The 19,561-nt window shown below is 39.4% G+C and overlaps 1 protein-coding gene across 5 annotated transcripts in view; it reads right to left on the reverse strand.

The window, feature by feature from the left end:
- Window positions 1-19,561, reverse strand: part of PLCE1 (phospholipase C epsilon 1) — a 509,323-nt gene that overhangs the window by 303,533 nt on the left and 186,229 nt on the right. The window contains exon 1 of one of the 5 annotated variants that reach the window (XM_040362144.1): window positions 9,396-9,710. The exons of the other annotated variants lie outside the window; for them this stretch is intronic. The gene's annotated coding sequence lies outside the window, so the exon portion shown is untranslated. Of the gene's footprint in view, window positions 1-9,395; window positions 9,711-19,561 lie in introns of those variants that run through there. 5 annotated transcript variants of the gene reach the window in all.

The raw sequence follows: 19,561 nt of genomic DNA on the forward strand, positions 1-19,561 counted from the left end.
AGGAGGCGGGACTTTCTATTAAAGAGGCCGCCGATAAACCAGGAGTTTCTTCTGTATGTCTGTCGGCGCTCGTCCCGCCCCCTCCCTGTCTCCTCCAAGGCTGCAGATTGACATGAATCAGGCTGCCCTGATGGCAATGGTGAGTCTGCATTCATGTCAATGGGGGTGCTGCATTCAGGGCAACAGGGTGCTGCATTCAGGGCAAGCGGGGTGCTGCATTCAGGGCAAGCGGGGTGCTGCATTCAGGGCAAGGAGGGTGCTGCATTCAGGGCAAGGGGGATGCTGCATTCAGGGCAAGGGGGATGCTGCATTTTTTCCTGAGTCTTCCCTCTTAAAGTGAAGGTGCGTGTTATACCCCAATAAATACGGTATATCCAAATAACATGCTCAAGCTCATCTCGTCACCACACACAGCCACAAAGGCATGCGAATTCTTGTTGGGCTGTGTATGAGGCTTGATTCACACCTACACATTTTTAGTGCGTTTTGCATTTTGCAGATTTGCACTACAGAACGTGTTCCATAGAAAACCATGTTAAATGGACTGTAGTGCAAATCTGCAAAATGCAAAAAGCACTAAAAATGCATAGGTGTGAATCCATCCTTAGTGCTCGGACGAACACACTTAGACCAAATTTTAATGGTTCACAGAATGTCGGGCAAAATGGTCGGCCCTCATGCATGTTCACTTCATCAAATCTGGCCCTCTTTGAAAAAAAGTGTGGACACCCCTGGTTTAGATCACGATGTGTTAGAATGGCCCAGTCAAAGTCCAGACCTAAATTCAATTGAGAATCTGTGGCAAGACTTGAAAATTGCCATTCACAGACACTCCCCATCCAATCTGACAGAGCTTGAGCTATTTTTGTAAAAATGTCACTCTCTAGATGTGAAAAGCTGGTAGAGACATCCCCAAAATACAAAATCACGCTACACATTTCATTTATTTGCAAAAACTTTTGAAAAACATTTATCATTTCCCTGCCACTTAACAATTATGTGCCACTTTGTGTTGGTCCATCACATAAAATCTCAATAAAATCCCAATAAAATAAATTTACATTTTTGGTTGCAACAAGAAAAGGTTTGGAACATTTAAAGGGGTATGAATACATTTTCAAGGCCCTAATAATGCTTCATTGGTGGCAGGTATTGGGAGGCATGGGGGGGGGGAGCACAGCATAAACTGATTTGATACATTTCTTTCTTATGCCCCATACACACAATCGGAAATTCCGACAGCAAAAGTCTGATGTGAGAAATTCCGACCGTGTGTATGCTCCATCTGACTTTTGCTGTCAGAAATTCCACCAACAAAAGATTGAGAGCTGGTTCTCAAATTTTCTGACGGAAAAGATTCCTGTCGGAAAATCAGATCGTTTGTAGCAATTCCGACGCGCAAAATTCCAACGCCTGCTCGGAAACAATTCGACGCAGGCTCGGAAGCATTGAACTTAATTTTCTCGGCTCATTGTAGTGTTGTACGTAACCGCATTCTTGACGGACGAAAGTTCAGAGAACTTTTGTGTGATCGTGTGTATGCAAGCCAAGCTTGAGCGGAATTCCGTCGGAAAAACCATTCAAGGTTTTTTTCGACGGAAAATCCGATCGTGTGTACGCGGCATTAGGATGCTTACTTTATAGTGATTGTAATGCCTCCTTATAACCATGTCATACTTACCTGCTCTTTGCAATGAATTTGCACATAGTAGCCCTTATTCTACTCTTATTGGGTCCCTGACAGCGCTCCTGGCTCCTCCCACCGCTTGCTATGGAGACACTCATGTAAGTTTGCTTCTGAGCCAGGCTGTTTGCATCTATTCAGACACACAGCCTGGCTTGACCCCGACCCCACTCTCGGCTCACAGGCTTTGACTGACTGGGTAGAAGAGCTGCTGCAGACGTGCAGAGTGCTGGACTGGGATCGAGCTCAGGTGAGTATTTAGGGGGCTGGGGGAGCTACACGTAAAAGGCTTTAACCTTAATGCAGAGAACGTATTAACGTAAAAAACTTTATACCTTACAACCACTTTAAGGAATTACATGATCCATTGTCCATTTGGGATGTCCATGGAATGCAACAGATCACCCTTTAGAAAAAAAATTGTTTTCCCCTGATAAGTGTTTTATGGAGAAAAACACAAATGTATTCCTAGTGGAAGCAAGACCAATCAATATTTATTCTTAGATTAATAAGTGTTGTCTGCTACAGTCTTCTGGCACCTACAGACTTTTGACTATGCAACAAGTGTTTCATGTCTATAGATACCTTTAAGGTATTATTTAATCTAAAGCCTAGTACACACTAAAGCCCTGTACACACGATCGGTTATCTGATGGAATCTAATCCGATCGTGTGTACGAGGCTTAACAGTTTTTGTGTTCAACCCAGAGCTCAGAAGGAGCCGCTTTAATAATAACCCAGTTTATACAGTAATCTTCCATGATGAGCTATTGTGTTCTGACAGGGAGATTGCTGCCCCCCCCCCCCTCAGAACACACGACCATTGGCTGACAGCGCTGATCAGCAGGCCTTTTTCGCTCATGCCATTCCTAACGACCAGCTTCTGTCGGACTGGCTGCTGTACACATGGGCCAAATGTCGGCCAGTTTCTATTGAACCTGCCGATCCAACACGACATTCAGCCCATGTGTACAGCCCTTTAGTTTATAAATCCTTGTTTGACGTAAACAAGATTTACAACACATCTGATAATGTAGATCTATGTATGTATCTATCTATCTATCTATCTACAGTATCTATCTATCTATCTGAACATAACAAACATGTTATACTTACCTCCTCTGTGCAGTTGGTTTAGCAAAAAGCAGCCCAGATCCTCCTCTTCTCAGGTCCCTCTTCGGAACTTCTGGCCCCTCCCACCGTCCTGCTATGGGGGCACCCAAGCCGAGCCACTGCTCCCTGTGTCAATTTTGACACGGAGCCGCAGCCTGACCCCACCCCCTTTCTCTCCTTATTGGCTGACTGACTTTGATCGACAGCAGCGGGAGCCAATGGTGTTGCATGGCTGTCTCAGCCAATAAGGAGGGGAGTCCTGGGGCAGACGAGACACTCCTGCAACATCACTGGATAGAGATGGGCTCAGGTAAGTATTAGGAGGGCTGCTGCACACAGAAGGTTTTTTATCTTAATGCATAGGAGGCATTAAGATAAAAAACCTTCTGCCTTTACAACCCCTTTAAGCTCATGTTTTTCTGCAATTGCAGCATGATTCTGTCGCACTAACAATTGCGGCAAATTACTGTATTTATTGGCGTATAACACTCACTTTGTTATCCTGAAATTAGAGGGTAAACTGTGCCTGTGTGTTATACGCAGGGGGCTGTGAAAAAAAAATTCCTGAAGCTTGCCGCTTAAAGTTAGGGTGCGTGTTATACGCCTGTGCGTGTTATACGCCGATAAATACGGTAACACCGTATTTGAAGTGCCATTTTTTGCACGTTTTGCATCGATTGGCACACAGCTTTGGAATTGTGGACAGAATTGTACCAATTCTGCCTGCAATTCCAAATTGACAAGTGTGAATGGGACCTAAAAGCACCTCTGAATGCCAGAACTTCTGGCAGGAAAATGCTGTTTACAAAACACACTCAAAGTCATGTATTGCACACACATTCAGGCATGTCTAGCGTTTGAGCATTAATTAATTAATTATGTTAGCCAAATATGAATTTACTCTGCCCCCTGGCTGTTTGCGCATTTAGATGCGTTTGGTTACATTCTGTATTTTTTCTGCTTTTTGGCTCCTCTTTTTCCTGCTTGTAAACACTCCTCTTCTAATATGCCTGTGTGGACACACAGACTTACATAGAGCTTTTACTGGAAGTAGAAAAAATGCTCAACGACTGTAGCAGCAGATTTTTAGGTTCTGTGTGCATGAGCCCTTAATGCCAAAAAAAAAAAAAAACCTTCAGCACTAGTCTAGAACTGTTGAATACAGATTTTAACGGGAGTGACTGTAGCCCTAAGTTGATAAAAGCTTTATTCATTTACACAAATGTATTGTTTAATTTTAGTGTATTACTCTTAGTCTGATGTAAATCTGTTTTATTAAGCATTCGCAAAGCAATTAATACATTTCTTGCTAATTTATTAAAGCCATTAATGCCTCTCCTAGAAATAATCGAGGCGTGTTGACTACAGATCTTAATTGGGATTGTAACTGCAACTTTAAGAAAAAAAAAGTATGTTTTATTCCAAAACTGGATGAAAGCCTGTATCAAGCTAGTTTAAAGCCACAGTCAATCCTCTAATTCAGATCTCTGTTCTGTACTCTCAGCCGAAAGCTACTTTAAAGGCTTCAAGAAAGCTGCTCAAAACTTGTTTAGAAAAGACATAAAGGAAATAGGGAATTACATAAAATGTAGTGGCTTACATTTTATCTGAAAATATATATTTTTTTCAATTTGATTGTATTGATTTTAACAAACAGGAATTAAAATAAATTCTAAATATGGGTGGAACATGTTGCATGTTCCAAAAGGTGAACGTATCCCTTAACTTTGCGCTATGTGGTCTCATATTGAGCTTTACAAGGGTGAGAGTCTAAAGAGCTCTGCATAGAAACCAATCAGCTTCCAGGTTTTTTTGTCAAAGCTTAATTGAAGTTAATTGAACAGCTACACCAGATTTTGCACTCGGTTTTAGTAAATCAACCCCTAAGAGTCTAAGGCAAGACATAGATTAATTGATTTTCTGAAAAAAAAATCTGAAAGTTCAATTCCCCCATCAGCACAGACAGTGTTGTTAGGTATAGTGTTGATGGGGGTATGCCTCCCGCAGCGCTATTGTATTCTGTCGGCTGAGGAGGGATTGAGGTGTGTGGGGCGCCTTCCTAGCTGGCAGAATAAAATGATTACTGTTAGGTGCTATAGCCACTGGCAGTAATCACATGTAAAATCTGATAGGCTGGTTGTATAATCAGACTGCCCATACATGGATCGAAATTTGGCTGCTCCCTGCTGAACTGCCCATATCTCAATCTAAATATGGTCAGCTTAAATTGTATGAGCCTCTTTTATAGCAACAGGGACTTTGGTATAGTGTGCTGGGGTATCTGTACCAATGGGAGAGCTTTGTTGGCTGCGGATAATCAACAAAACAGAAAAGGCTTTTTCCCCAGAATAATCTTTTATAGCATAATTACATAAATAGTTTTGGTTCATATCTGAGAATTGCCAAGTGGTAAAAGCCAAAATATTCAGGGAAATCTTTGTTTTTGCAAAAAAAATAAAATTAAATAAAACCACAGTTGGGAATTTCAAATATTTTAAAAGAAAGGCATGGGTAGAACTGTGAAATAGTTACTGCAGAGGAAAATCTATAATGACTGTGGCTGGGTATACTGTAAACAATAGTTGACTATCCACAAGAAAAGTACTAAAGTACTCATACTGTGAAATATGTGGAAAAAACGACACAATTATATGCCTAATTTACTTCTCACAAAAACATTACACTGAAAATAATGTACTCTGGACAACACAAATACACTTAAGTTAAAAATTAAAATAAACCCCCCAAAAAAATACATAGAGAGAAAAGCCTGCCTTCTCAGCATTGTTGCTTTTCAACCAGTGATTGCTTTAATCAACCAGTTCACCTTTGTGGCTTCTCTCACTAACCACCAGATTCAACATGTCCTAGTAGTCTGACACTGACTGGCAACACATGAATCAGAGAGAAAGGACATTACACATGACAGGCTTCAGAAAGTACACTCCCTGTGACATTGAGGTGCTCTCTGGGATAATACAGAGATTAGATTAAGGTAAATTGGTGGACGGTTTCCTACAGCATGTTAGCAGTCCACTGATTCTTAGTCCTTATTGCAAACAATATATTTATATATTTGATAGCTTTTAAAGAAAAAGCCCAGCACATCAGTGATCTGTACCAGCCCCATGGCACGCGTGCTCAACAAATGACTGTGGTGTCTATGAGTAAGAATAATGGGGAGAATCAAACTGGACAGATTTTTATTCCCCACAAAGAGGAGTTCACTAGGTCTTCAATACTGTTTGAAATCCCAGCTAGAAAGATCTCTCTCAATGGCTGGCATGGCTGTGCCAAGATGAGAGTTCACTTAGGAGTTGATTGGTTACCATTGCCATATTTTCCATCTTAAGAATGCACTGGAGTCCATCAGTCAGAAAACATGTCATGCAAGTCCTAGTAGAATGCTTACTGAAATATTCAAAACAATTATAGACTGGCTACACTATAATCCGAAAGAAGATGCAGCACCATTATTGGGTCTCATTTACACAGGGCGATTTATGTACCCTGCTCAGAGCTAGGTTTATGAGCACAGGAAATCACAGGCATTACGTGCATCCCTGGGCTGGCAGTCCCATAGCTGTCAATTGGAATGCAGCGGCCGGACACAACACAGCCACTGCTCCCAAAGTGACATCTGCATGAGTGCACAGCCCCAGACGAACCCTGGGTGTTCATGCAGCCTCTGCATCCCAATAGACAGCAATGCGACTGCCGGCATGGAGATGCACACAACACGGATTAAGACGTCCCATGCGAACAAGGCCTTAGATGCTTATTTTGCAGTGTTTATTGCTACCATGTAGCAGTACATAAGTGTGTACAATTGGCTGTCTCTTGCATGTTGTTACTGTACTTTCTGAAGCCAGGGCAGGGATTCAGCTGGTACTTGCATAATCTCTGCCCGGACTTCAGATGGTGCTTGCAGAATGCCAGGTAGGGCATTCAGGGGTCTACTGGCCATTTTCTTCGACCAAAAGAGTATTTAAGCTTCAGCCACATTTGAAGTGTCTAGCACTGCAGCTTATTGTCAGCTATTCTTGTGCAAAGAGCTATAAATACCTACCTGTGAGAATACCTGACCACTGCCAACTCGGACTGACCCAGCTAATCTCTTGATTGCCACCTGCCTTTGACCCCTGCTTTGACTTGACTACTCTCTTATTTGCTGCCTATCAAAACCCCTTGCCTGGACCTGAATATTCTCCTCCTTGCTGCCTAGTGCACAATATCCACACTCTAGCAGTTCTATTCCTGATAACCCCTTGGTGAGGCAATCCTGGGAGCTGCAACCTGGTGACAGTTTGCAGCAAAGTAAACCAAAAACATTAGGAACTCCGGTCCATCTCCGCCTTCAGGAGCTAAAATTATGCCAAATTATGCTCAGCCTACATCACCTGCCAGGGGGCACCACTAAATGAATTACAGATTTATATACCATAAATGACTGGGTCCTGTTCTCACAAGCCTTTTTTATGTACACAGTTACTGTATTAAATAAAAATGTCTTGCTTGCTGCATTCTTGGTGCAGTTTGATGCAGTACAACAAACTAAGACACACAAAAGGGCACAAGTGTGACTAAAGCCTAATACCTCATTTATTACGAAGGTACTAGGGCCTTCTAAAATATAATACATGATATATATATATATATATATATATATATATATATATATATGCACAGACTGTTCACTAAAACATTACCGCCATCATGCTTTTCAAAGCCCAACTCCAAGATACAGAAAAACCATTCCATGCAGTGGGGCTGTACTCCCACTGCTAGTGTTACTGATCATTTCTGTCTAGGGAACTTAAAAGCAATTTTACACACTTGATCCTGTGTGCCCCCAGCAGATGGTGCTCCCCCACGCTCTGATGGATTGTCCCTGCATTGGTCTTGATGATGATGGAGCATAGGGGAGAAAAAACTGCAGGGACTGGTCAGGCAGTGCAGAGGAGCCTGAAAGGGCAGAGGATTGGATAAATAAAAGTACTTTTGTAATTGCGGGTGCAGCCTATTTGCCTTTAGCAAATCAACTGCAAAGTCTTAAACTGAGGTCATGTACGCCATCCTTTTTTGCCAGTCCATGGAAATTCATAATTTTGTAACAGTTAAAAAAAGCTTATGAAAACATAATCAATAGCTCAAAGAGCCACATAAAATTACATTTGTGCTATAATCTAGAAAAAAATTCTTCAGAATTTCAGTGATTCTATTAGATCATGCTCATGGCTCAATTCAAATAAACAATGTTGCATTTTAAAGGAGGACTTTTAGCAATCTATTCATGATGTTACTGGCATAAGTAAATCAGTAATTAGCATGCTCACTGCAAACAGAAAATGGCCCTTCCAGGTATTAATTAAATTCAACGCCGCTTCATGAGGACTCCTGGATTAAGTTAGTAAGCAGCATGCTATGAAGTGTTCATGCAATTTTTGAGCATCTTTTCTAAGTTCCAAAAATAATACAATGGCATGCGTGAGGCCAAAGCTGTGATGGAATCCTTGGAAAATGTTGGCACTTCATAAACAATAATAATAAGCATTGTCTCTGAAAGGCACTGTACAGTCTGGTTTCCCTGAAAGCTGAATGATAAAGCCAACTACTTGAGCTGTACCACTGCAAATCATAAACAATAGAATCTCAGGAAAAAATGTTAATTGCTCAAGCTATCATTACCTGCATTTCTACAAACACAATAACGTTTAGTAAACACATAAGAAAACAAACACACAAAGTATAAGTTCAAACATCTATTGACGCTGTAATATAATAGGCAGGTGTCTGTCTTTTTTTTTTTTTTTTATGAACCGTTTTATCTCCAATGTTAAGAGATACACAAGGTCACAAAAGAAACAGATATATTATATTTCCAGACACGCATTTCTACATTTACTAACCTAAATAAAGCCTGCAATGTTTATCTATAAGCAAAAGACAAATATAAGAAGTTTCAGTTCTTGGAAAAATTAAAATACAATAAATACATAGAAATGACTTACTCTGTAGTGATTATGGCTGAAATACTGCGTTCCTTGATTAAATCCAGCATCATGCCAATCACCAATGGATTTCAGATTTTCTAACATGCACATTCTTATTCTACAATATATGAAACTGTATATTGCACTTTAACAATTAAGCTCAACATTCATAATCTCAGAGAAAAAAATGAATATTCTGAAAGGTTTACTCTAGCTCTATTTCTCTTTGGTTCAGCTTTCCTAAACCTGCTATGGAAAGTGTATACGCAAGCGGCACAAGGATAAAATAAAATGTAAAACAATGTTTTAGTACAGAAAAGAATTGTGCCTAATATGTGCACTTTAAACACAATGGTCATAAAAGCACATACACGTGCATGTATACATTAGCAACTATCTTTTCCTTATACAGTTAAAACTATGTAGCACCACAGACATTTTAAATACCAGCAGTAGTAAAATATTAAGCTTTGGATACTGTGTGCAATGTTCGAAGTGTCAGCTTAAGTAGGATCAACATGATAACCAATATTGTTGAATATAAGAAAATCCTTAACGCATTCTAGGTTCTGCAGAAAGGAACAAAATAAGATGCTGTGTCTTACCTGTTAGTGAACTTTCCACTGAACAATCATATCTCTCTAAAATCCTTGGTGAACAGGTACTGCAATTTGAAAGTCTCCAAATGAAAGCACACTGCACTTGTCCACGCTTACTGTCAGGCAGCAGCTGCTCAGATTAAGGCTGCAAACTATGGCCAAATGCATAACTAGCATGCTTTGTGTAAGCCAGAAGAAGAAATGCATTTGGCTCGCTAGTGACAAGGTCGAATTACCCACCTCCCCCAATAAAAGTCAGTTCTGTGATTCAGAGGAGGAAGTGCAGCATCAACACAGACACCAAGACCCTTCCAGACACAAGGCAATAGGATTTTGAACTCAAATAAATACAGAAGTTTAATAACTTTGTAATTCTCTCAAAGGTTTTACATTATTATTATTTTTTCTATTACTATAAAAAAAATATATATATATAAATATATTTTTTTAGTGACTACATTTTGTTCATACTATGTTATGATAAAAAAAACAAATTAAAGCAAAATTGCAGTAAAATAAATAAATAAGTAAATAAAAAACCATAGCCAATTAAAAGATAAATTATCAAATACACTACAATATTCACCTTCAATCAAGAGATTTTTTCCACCATACTATTTTGCTGCTGCTAGTCTGATGGCCTGCATCATTTAACCCACTTCTTCTAAGCCCAACCCCAGCCTGTGACTGGACAGTAAAAGGAGTAGCAGCACAGTCATGGCTCATCACTTTGTCACTCTGCTTTCTCCTTCTATCAGCACAAAGAGTGACATTTTCAGGATTCTGCTATGGAATTAGTGGCCAAGAAGGCAAAAAAGTGTTGAGAAATAGCAACCCCCACTTTAACAGATTCCTGGTTCCAAGTTCTAGTAACCAACCAAAACTTTTAAGTATATATATATCCAGCCTAAACTTTTTTTTCTTGTGCTGATAGGTTTGATCATTTAGTGGGTAAATGTTGGAACCTCTGGAGGGTTTCTATTTCTATTAGGGACGCCACTGTTTCAGACAGTGAGTGAGTGAGGTGAAATCTCCAACAGCAACACAGAGAGCAATAAAACAATAACGGGGTAATAGTGGGGTCAGCTAGAACCCTCATCAGATTTGTATTACTATTTGTGTTCGGAGCCCTGATAAGCAGTAAAACACAACGGAAGCTCTAACCCTTCCCCACGCTCACATACAGTGGTTCTAAAGCCTAAAGGTTTCTTACCGTAATACATTCTATACATTAAGATAAAAAAAAAAAGAAGACTCTTGTGTCGCAGAATCCCCCCTCATCCCCCCAAACTTACTTGAATCCGATTTCCATCCAGAGCTGTGCATGAGAGCAGTCTCTCTCCGCTCTCTCTTTCCTAACACAACAGTTTATTATCAATGGAAGCCATTGGCTCGCGTTTCTGGCAATCAAATCCTGTAATAAGGGAGTGGGGCTGAGCCGCGCTGTGTCAATAGACGCAGAAAAGAGTGGCTAACATGTAAGCTCACACAAGTGCCGCCATAGAAATCTGCTTTCTATGGGAGGACTTGCCGAAGCGCAGGTGCCAGGAGTGCCGACGGGGGACCCCAGAAGAGGAGGATTGTGGCTAATCTGTTCAAAACCATTACATAGAGCAGGGAAGTAAGACATGCTTGTTATTTTATAGAAAAAAGTAAAACAAAGCTTTACAATCACTTTAACCACTTCAGCCTGAGACCATTTCGCTGATCAAAGACCAAGCCACTTTTTGCAATTCGGCACTGAGTTGCTTTAACTGACAATTGCACGGTCGTGCGACGTGGCTCCCAAACAAAATTGGCGTTCTTTTTTTTCCCACAAATAGAGCTTTCTTTTGGTGGTATTTGATCACCTCTGCAGTTTTTATTTTTTGCGCTATAAACAAAAATAGAGCGTCAATTTTGAAAAAAAAATGCAAATTTATTTTACTTTTTGCTATAATAAATATCCCCCCAAAAAATATATTAAAAAAAACTTTTTTTTCCCTCAGTTTAGGCCAATATGTATTATTCTACATATTTATGGTAAAAAAAAAAAATCGCAATAAGCGTTTATTGATCAGTTTGCACAAAAGTTATAGCGTCTAAAAAATAGGAGATAGTTTTATGGCATTTTTATTAATAATTTTTAGTAATGGCGGCGATTTATTGTGACTGCGACATTATGGCGGACACATCAGACACTTTTGACACATTTTTGGGACCATTGTCATTTTTACAGCGATTAGTGGTATAAAAATGCACTGATTACTGTGAAAATTACACTGGCAGTGAAAGAGTTAACCCCTAGGTGGCGCTGTAGGGGTTAAGTGTGCGCTGATGAGTGCTTTTAACTGTAGGGGGGATAGGCTGTGTGTAACAAGACAGTGATCACCGCTTCCGATTACAGGAAGCAGTGATCACTGTCATTGTCACTAGGCAGAGCGGAGAGATGCTTGTTTAAATGCGATGCAAAGGACGTCATATGACGTCCACTCTGAGGTAGAGACAGTTCTGCCGACGTCATATTACTATGGCTCGGTAGGGAACTGGTTAAGCAGTTAAAAAAAGATTTTCCACTTTGGTAAAAATGTAAGAAAGGTGTAGTATTCGCATTTAATAAAACGTAAGGCAAACAACTCCCCTCCCAATCTGTCTGCAAAAAGAGAAGGGGCTGCAGGGACTGGTCTAGCAACGCAGCAGAGCCTGCAGAAGCAGAGGATCGGGTATTTAAAAAACGCTTTTCCAAATCCCCTAGACCTAAATGTTAATAGGGGTTGTAAAGGAAACATTATTTTCCCTAAATAGCTTTCTTTACCTTAGTGAAGTCCTCCTTCACTTACCTCGTCCTTCGATTTTGCTTTTAAATGTCCTTATTTCTTCTGAGAAATCCTCACTTCCTGTTCTTCTGTCTGTAACTCACCACCATAATGCAAGGCTTTCTCCCTGGTGTGGAGAAAGCCTCTTGGGGGGGCGAGCAGGAGTGTCAGGACACCCACTAACACACAGCTCCTTTCTCTATCTGCAAAGTAGAGAGTGTCCTGACTTGCCTGCTCGCCCCCTCCCCCCTCAAGAGGCTTTCTCCACACCAGGAAAAAAGCCTTGCATTGCGGTGGTGAGTTACAGACAGAAGAAGAACAGGAAGTGAGCATTTCTCAGAAGAAATAAGGACATTTAAAAGCAAAATCGAAGGATGAGGTAAGTGAAGGAGGACTGCACTAAGGTAAAGGAAGATATTTAGGAAATTTTTTTTTTCCCTTTACAACCCCTTTAACTCAGTAAACCTTTGCAGTATGGGTTCAACCCCATTAAAGGAGTGTCGTTTTAGATTACGTGGAGTTCAGCTTTAGGGATTAAATCAATGTTATAGGTCAGTAAGTAACCTTTTTTTGGAGGGGGATATATACATTCATTTTGGGGTATATGTGAAATCACTGGTGGTAAAATGTAGCGGTGCTGAACCTACAGTTAATGAACAAGCATGCTGTACCAACCAAAAGATGCTTGTGAGCAATGATATTACATGCTTTAGTACAGTAGGCTTTAGATAGGTAGCCTACAGATATAGGGGTTGGTTTCCTAAAGGCAAATAGGCTGTTCGCTGTGCACAGCTTAGTAAACAAGGTGAACGCTGCTGACGTCCACCATCCAGTCATACGCAAACAAAGATTTTATCTTTTCACTTGCACATCACTGGGTATTTATTGCACCACATTCACTAAGCTAAGAAAAGTCTAATCCAAAGGGAAAAGTTCCTTGCAAAGTGAAAAACCTATTTGCAACCCCACAGTGTAGTATTTCTACAACATTATCATGAAGTACATATGATGTCAAGTGGTTATGTAATAAGTGCTCTTAATAATTTTATACAGTGTCTGCAAAGATTCATTGGGTACTACCTAACATGCCAAATTCTGCTGTAATCACAAGGTGGCGAATGCTAAGAAGATGAAAACACATACATTGTTCAGGAGAAAGCCAATGAATTTAGGTTAGTTGTGCACTGAAACAACAGTCGAAATACATGCTGTAACAAACTGAGAGATCACATCCAAGAAACAACTCAAGCAACACAGATGGCTGATCCTAAAATAGCATGTACTCTCCATACTTTGAGAAAAATTACCCTGGGAGACTTAGATGTCAATCTCTCTATGCAAACAAAAGCAGTATACGCACATCAAAAAATTAAAAATAAAGTATCACACAGTAATCAGGTCACAATACCACTTTCATCAACCAGATATAAATGTTCATATAAAGAACATCCATAGACACGACAAATGGTGATGTCATCACTTTATACTTGGAATACAACTGTCACTCCTGGAGAATGTACTCAATGTCAGTGCTGATGTTAACTGTGTCACACAATACTTTTTGAGCCAAGAGAAAGAAGGTAACACATGCCTAAATATGAAGATAATCTTAAACCTATACATCCATAGTGTTGTATATTATAATCAAAAGGAAATAAACTGTAAGAAAGTATAATATTAAAAGCCTTGTTTGTTCACTTTATAACATTAGCACTGTAATAGCTATACAATTACAAACAATACTTATTACTGACAATCCAACATAACAGGGGTTGCCAAACTTTTTAAACAAAAGGCCACTTTACTGTGGACAGGTTTTTAGAGGGGGCCAGACTTTGGCCAGTGAGAATAGAAACCGTCCTGGCATTCGTGATAGTAAAACAATGTCCCATCTTTGGCATTAGGAGGAGTAATAGAGCCTAACCCGGTTGGTGTCAATGGGAGGAATAGAGCCCTGAGGGTTACATAAAGGAAAGCAAAGGGCCACTTCTGGCCCCTGGGCTAAAGTTTGGAGACCACTGCAATGTTAGCTTACTTGAAAAATCTCATTCCATGCTGTGAGTTCTGCCTGACTGCTGACCATCTCTTTCCACAACTTCTGGGATTCCCTACATGATTTGTAGCTTCTCCTTTGCCATTTACTGTCCATTTCCAAGGATTTCATATCCCATGTCCCCTGATGCCAGTGATTAATGTACTGAATTATATCCTCTCAGCACCTCTGTAGTTCAAAGGGTAGGCTCTGTGAATTATGTGACACAACAAGGCATAGTGAATACATCACAGAATTCCAGGTAAATGTGTGGGGATCTTCACAAAATAAGTTTAAAAACTTAGATCATTCACATTGATAGGAGTAGGCTATAAATAATTGAAATACAGTGTGGAAATTAATATATGATTTTACATTTTCACCATAGATACTCTTTAAGATATTTCTATGGTTTATGTTTAAGAGGGCTCCTTTGTTGTTTTTTCCAGCAGTACAGTAGCTATAGAAGGTTGTCCAGCAGATTCTAAATCTGAAGTGAAAAACACCTGAAATGTGTAACAGGTCTGCATCAAGTACTTACCCTAACATTATTAAATACATTTAATTACATTACTCTGTTTAGGGTAATCTTTTGGCTGGGTAAGGGGACTGTGCTCAAAAGCATGAATTTATCATCAATTGTCATCTTTCGGGGCCTGTGTTTTCTGACTCATGGTAAAAATCTTCACAATCTTCACATACAATGCCCCTTTGTGTTTTATGTACTATGATATTAAAACATGTTAATGGCTACCCAAGGTGTGTCCACTGATATGGCTCTAAAATGTATACAAATTTTTATAATGTAATATAATCAAATTTTACAATCCTTTTCAACTCGCACATCAATATATTTTTTTTCAAATAAACGAGGCTGGCCACAAACAGATATCTTAGTAAGGAGGACAGACGGCACGGCTTCTGCCTGTTCTCTGTATCTGTGTCACTGTGACTCACCACAATCTTCTGTGTAAAGAATATGAATGGATGTGACATACACAGATACACAAAGCAACAAACAGCAACTGTTCACAAACAGAACTTACAAAATGTAACTTGCCTGTTTGGAAACACTTTACGGTAATATTACACAGCCTGGTTCCTTCATGATCTTCTCAACAGATGCTCAAGTCGGGTGCACCGGTTTCAAAGATTAGATGGTGCGATGCCAACACAAGGAGTGCGTCTATGCAATGCAGTATCACCTCCTACTTGTTTAACCCATCAAGCTTGCATGAAAAAGACATTACTGTATGTGACATAACATATTGCTAAAGAAGCAGTTGGAAAACAAATTTAGCTATAAAAGAAAAAATCTGTCCCTGAGATGCTGGCCCCCTCATGCTACTGCTGTGTTATCTTTTATAAGAGCAACCAATTTCCTGCACTAAGGGTCTCAATACTTGGAGACACCACCTGCAGAGAGAGAGAAAGATACTGTGTGGTGGTAGGCTTGTAAGTAAAAGCTGAAAGTGAGACTTAAAATGTTTGTGGAGCTGAACGCAAGGTTCAATTCTAACAGAGGGACTCAATTGTACTTAAAGTGCTGAACAGACTAGAGTTTATTTAGTGTTTTAGGTGGTTAGGTTTTTTCAGAGATCAAAGTTGTTTATATGTTGGAATTGCTGTTTATTCATTTCATGGTAAAAATGCCATAAAGCTGATTGTAGCTAGCTTGGAACTGCTATATGTACTCTTGATGTATGTAAAAAAAAAAAAAAAAAAAAAAAAATCACATTTGAAACCATTTATCCTTAAAATACAGTGAAAGCAAAGCTGCTGTTATAGAATATAGGAAAACTGGGTGGAGAATTTCTGGACGGAGGTGAAGCATAGACAACTAGGCAATTGTACCTATTCCCAAATGCTCCTGTAGCTTTCAATCCCAACGTTAAGGAATTGGATGAGATTATCCTGGAAATAATACCTCCTTTTGTATTCCTGACATGGGTGACCTGAGAGCTGTTTAGTTTGTGTTTAGTTAGACATGCTTAGCTTTAAGGTGTGATTTTTTTTATGTTCTTTTTTCTTTGTTGTGCACGTAGTTACGTGCAATGATTGGCCGGGGTATGCCCCTATGGCCCTGTTTTGTAATTCAATACAAAAAAAGCTTTAATAAAAAGAATTTTGAAAAAAAAAAAAGAGAATTTCTGGACAATGGATAAGATGACTTGAGGATGACAAATTCCTCTAAATGAACCGAATAAGCATGCCTATGTGTTTATAAATATTTAATCACTGTACAGCTCTTATCTATTTAAAATACAGTACATAAAAAGAGCAGGTTATGAAGCAAAAAAAGGTAAAACATGAAAGACATGGAAAAAGGCTCAATCCTAAAAATACACAAGCGAGAACAATCGTCTGATTTTCCTTGTTGTTTCACAGTAAATCGGGACCCATGAACAAAAATTTGTCCGAAAATTCACGTACGACAAAGGCTTTTTTTTGTTGTTTATTGCTTCTGATCATGCGCAGTCTTTCTTATCTGATTTTTTTTGTCTGAAAATCATACAAAAGCAGTACACATTAAAACGAAAATCCTTTGTTCTGTTTCCGTACGAGAAAATGTTTGGAGTTTGTCGGAATCGGCTGTTGAAAGTTGTGTACACATTATACGAAAATCGTCCGAAAAATCTTTGGACGAAAATGTTCGCACCGATTTTCTTATAGTGTGTACAAGCCTTTAGTTAGCTCTGACACAGTGAGAACATGCAGGCTGAAGGCTCCACTGACAGCACTATAAGGTTCATCTGTGGTGTAAACACAGCTTCCCCGTTCTTCACTGTGGCGCTGTCATTGATCGTGTGTTCCCTGATATAGGGAAGCACGATCAATGACGTCACACGTCCAGCCCCACCCCCTACAGTTAGAAACACATATGAGGTCACACTTAACCCCTTCAGCACCCCCTAGTGGTCAACTCCCAAACTGCAATTGTCATTTTCACAGTAAACAATGCATTTTTATAGCATTTTATGCTGTGAAAATGACAATTGTCCCAAAAATGTGTCAAAATTGTCCGATGTGTCCGCTATAAATTTTGCGCAAACCAATCGATAAACGCTTATTGCGTTTTTTTTTACCAAAAATAGGTAGAAGAATACGTATCGGCATTTTTTATATATTTTTGGGGGATATTTATTATAGCAAAAAGGAAAAAATATAGCATTTTTTTCAAAATTGTCGCTTTATTTTTGTTTACAGTGCAAAAAATAAAAACCGCAGAGGTGATCAAATATCACCAAAAGAAAGCTCTATTTGTAGGGAAAAAAAGGACGCCAATTTTGTTTGGGAGCCACGTCGCACGACCGCGCAATTGTCAGTTAAATCGACGCAGTGCCGAATCGCAAAAACTGCCCGGGTCCTGCATTTTGGTCAGGGTCTTAAGTGGTTAATAATGTATCAAATACAGTTGCACTATTAAAATGTATAAGTTGGCAAATAAACATTTGTACAAAAAAAAAATGCAAATTTTTTATTTATTTTTTTACTTTTTTAGTTCAGATAAACAGTTGTTTTTTATTATTATTATTTTTAGAATCTTATAAGTGACTTCAATATTTATAGTAGATCAAAATATTAGGTCCAAATCATACGATTGATGTTAGGCTGACTGGCCTGTAGTTTCCAGGGATTCATCTTTTTCCTTTTTTGAATATTGGTACCACATTGGCTTTTCTCCAATCAGCTGGTACAAATCTTGTCAGTAAGCTGTCCACAAAGATTAGGAACAATGATCTGGCTAAAACCTGACTGAGTTCTCTAAGGATTCTCAAATGTAAGCCATCTGGTCCTGTCGATTTATTTGTATTAAAGTGGAGGTTCACCCTAAAACAATTATATAACATTACATCCAGCATACTAACGACATAAACAGTATGCTGGTATTTATTTATTTTTCCGCCGTACATACCGTTATATTTTTATTTTTCCCCCCGGCTTCCGGGTTCTGATTCCTGCGGGACTGGGCGTTATTGAGAGGTTAGATGATTGACGTCTGGTGAAAAACTTCCCATGGCGCGTCACCAGTTTTCCGTAAATAGCCGACCTGCGAGTCGGCTCTATATGGCGCCTGCTCAGTCAGCTCTACACGGCGGGCGCAGGCGCCGTATAGAGCCGACTCGCAGGTTGGCTATTTACGGAAAACTGGTGACGCGCCTTATGCATTGATTATTAGTGCAGTCCCAACATTGCCCACCAGTGCTGCCATTCCATGCCCATCAGTGTAATTTATCAGTGCTGACTATCAGTGCCACCTATTTGTGCTGCCTATCAGTGCCCATCAGCGCACATCAGTGAAGGAGAAAAATTACCTGTTTTGCAAAATTTTATAACAAACTATGAAAAATATTTTTTTTTCAAAATTTCAGTCTTTTTTCATTACCGTATATACTCGAGTATAAGCCGAGGAACTAATTTTACCACAAAAAAAAGAACACTGAACACAGTGTCTGCTGGGAAACTGTCCGAGGATGAGAGGACCTCTGTGATAGGCGGAACACAGTGACAAATGCCTATCATGGAACAAAACACCAGGAGGAAGCCGCGACTTTTAAAAAAAATGGATGCTTGGCAAGAATTCAGGTACTGACTCGAGTATAAGCTGAGGGGGATATTTTCAGCCCTAAAAAATAGATGCAGGTTAGTAAGATCATAATCTCATCTGTACAACCTCAGTGCCCATACATGGATCGAAATTCGTCCAGTCTATGCTGAACCGACCGAATTTCGATCCATGTATGGCTGGCTTTAAACTACTTATTTACAAAGTCTTCAGACATTAACAAATACACCTAGCCTCTGCATCCAGCACTGAGTCAAGTTGTTATGTAGGTTAACTGAGAAGGCTCCAATTAAAATTTCTAGAGCATTTATATAAATAGAAGAAAGAGGCAAGCAATCTTCAGCTGTGTTATATAAATGTCAGGACCAGGTCTTATACTGTATTTCATCCGACAAACTATATAACTCTATAAAAATAAAATGGGCAGGTCTCATCGTTGCCCTGACTGCAAAATTGTAAACAACATTTTGAATGTGTCAAAGACAGTGATTCTTTTATGAAAGACCTTCACAGGGACAATGACATGTGTTAATTGTCATATGACACTTTGAACAAGCCTTTATATCAGAGTTACAGTGGGGAAAATAAGTATTTGATCCCCTGCATATGTATTTTCCCACTTACAAAAAAATTAAGGGTCTATAATTGTTTTTACCATAGGTGTATTTTAAATGATAAAGACAGAATATCAACCAAACATCCTGAATAAAACACATGATACAATTGTTATAAATTTAGTTGCAGTTCAGTGTGTAAAATAAGTATTTGCTCCCCAAGC

This window comes from Rana temporaria, chromosome 8 (assembly GCF_905171775.1).
Source record: "Rana temporaria chromosome 8, aRanTem1.1, whole genome shotgun sequence".
In the NCBI taxonomy this organism is placed as follows: Eukaryota; Metazoa; Chordata; class Amphibia; order Anura; family Ranidae; genus Rana; species Rana temporaria.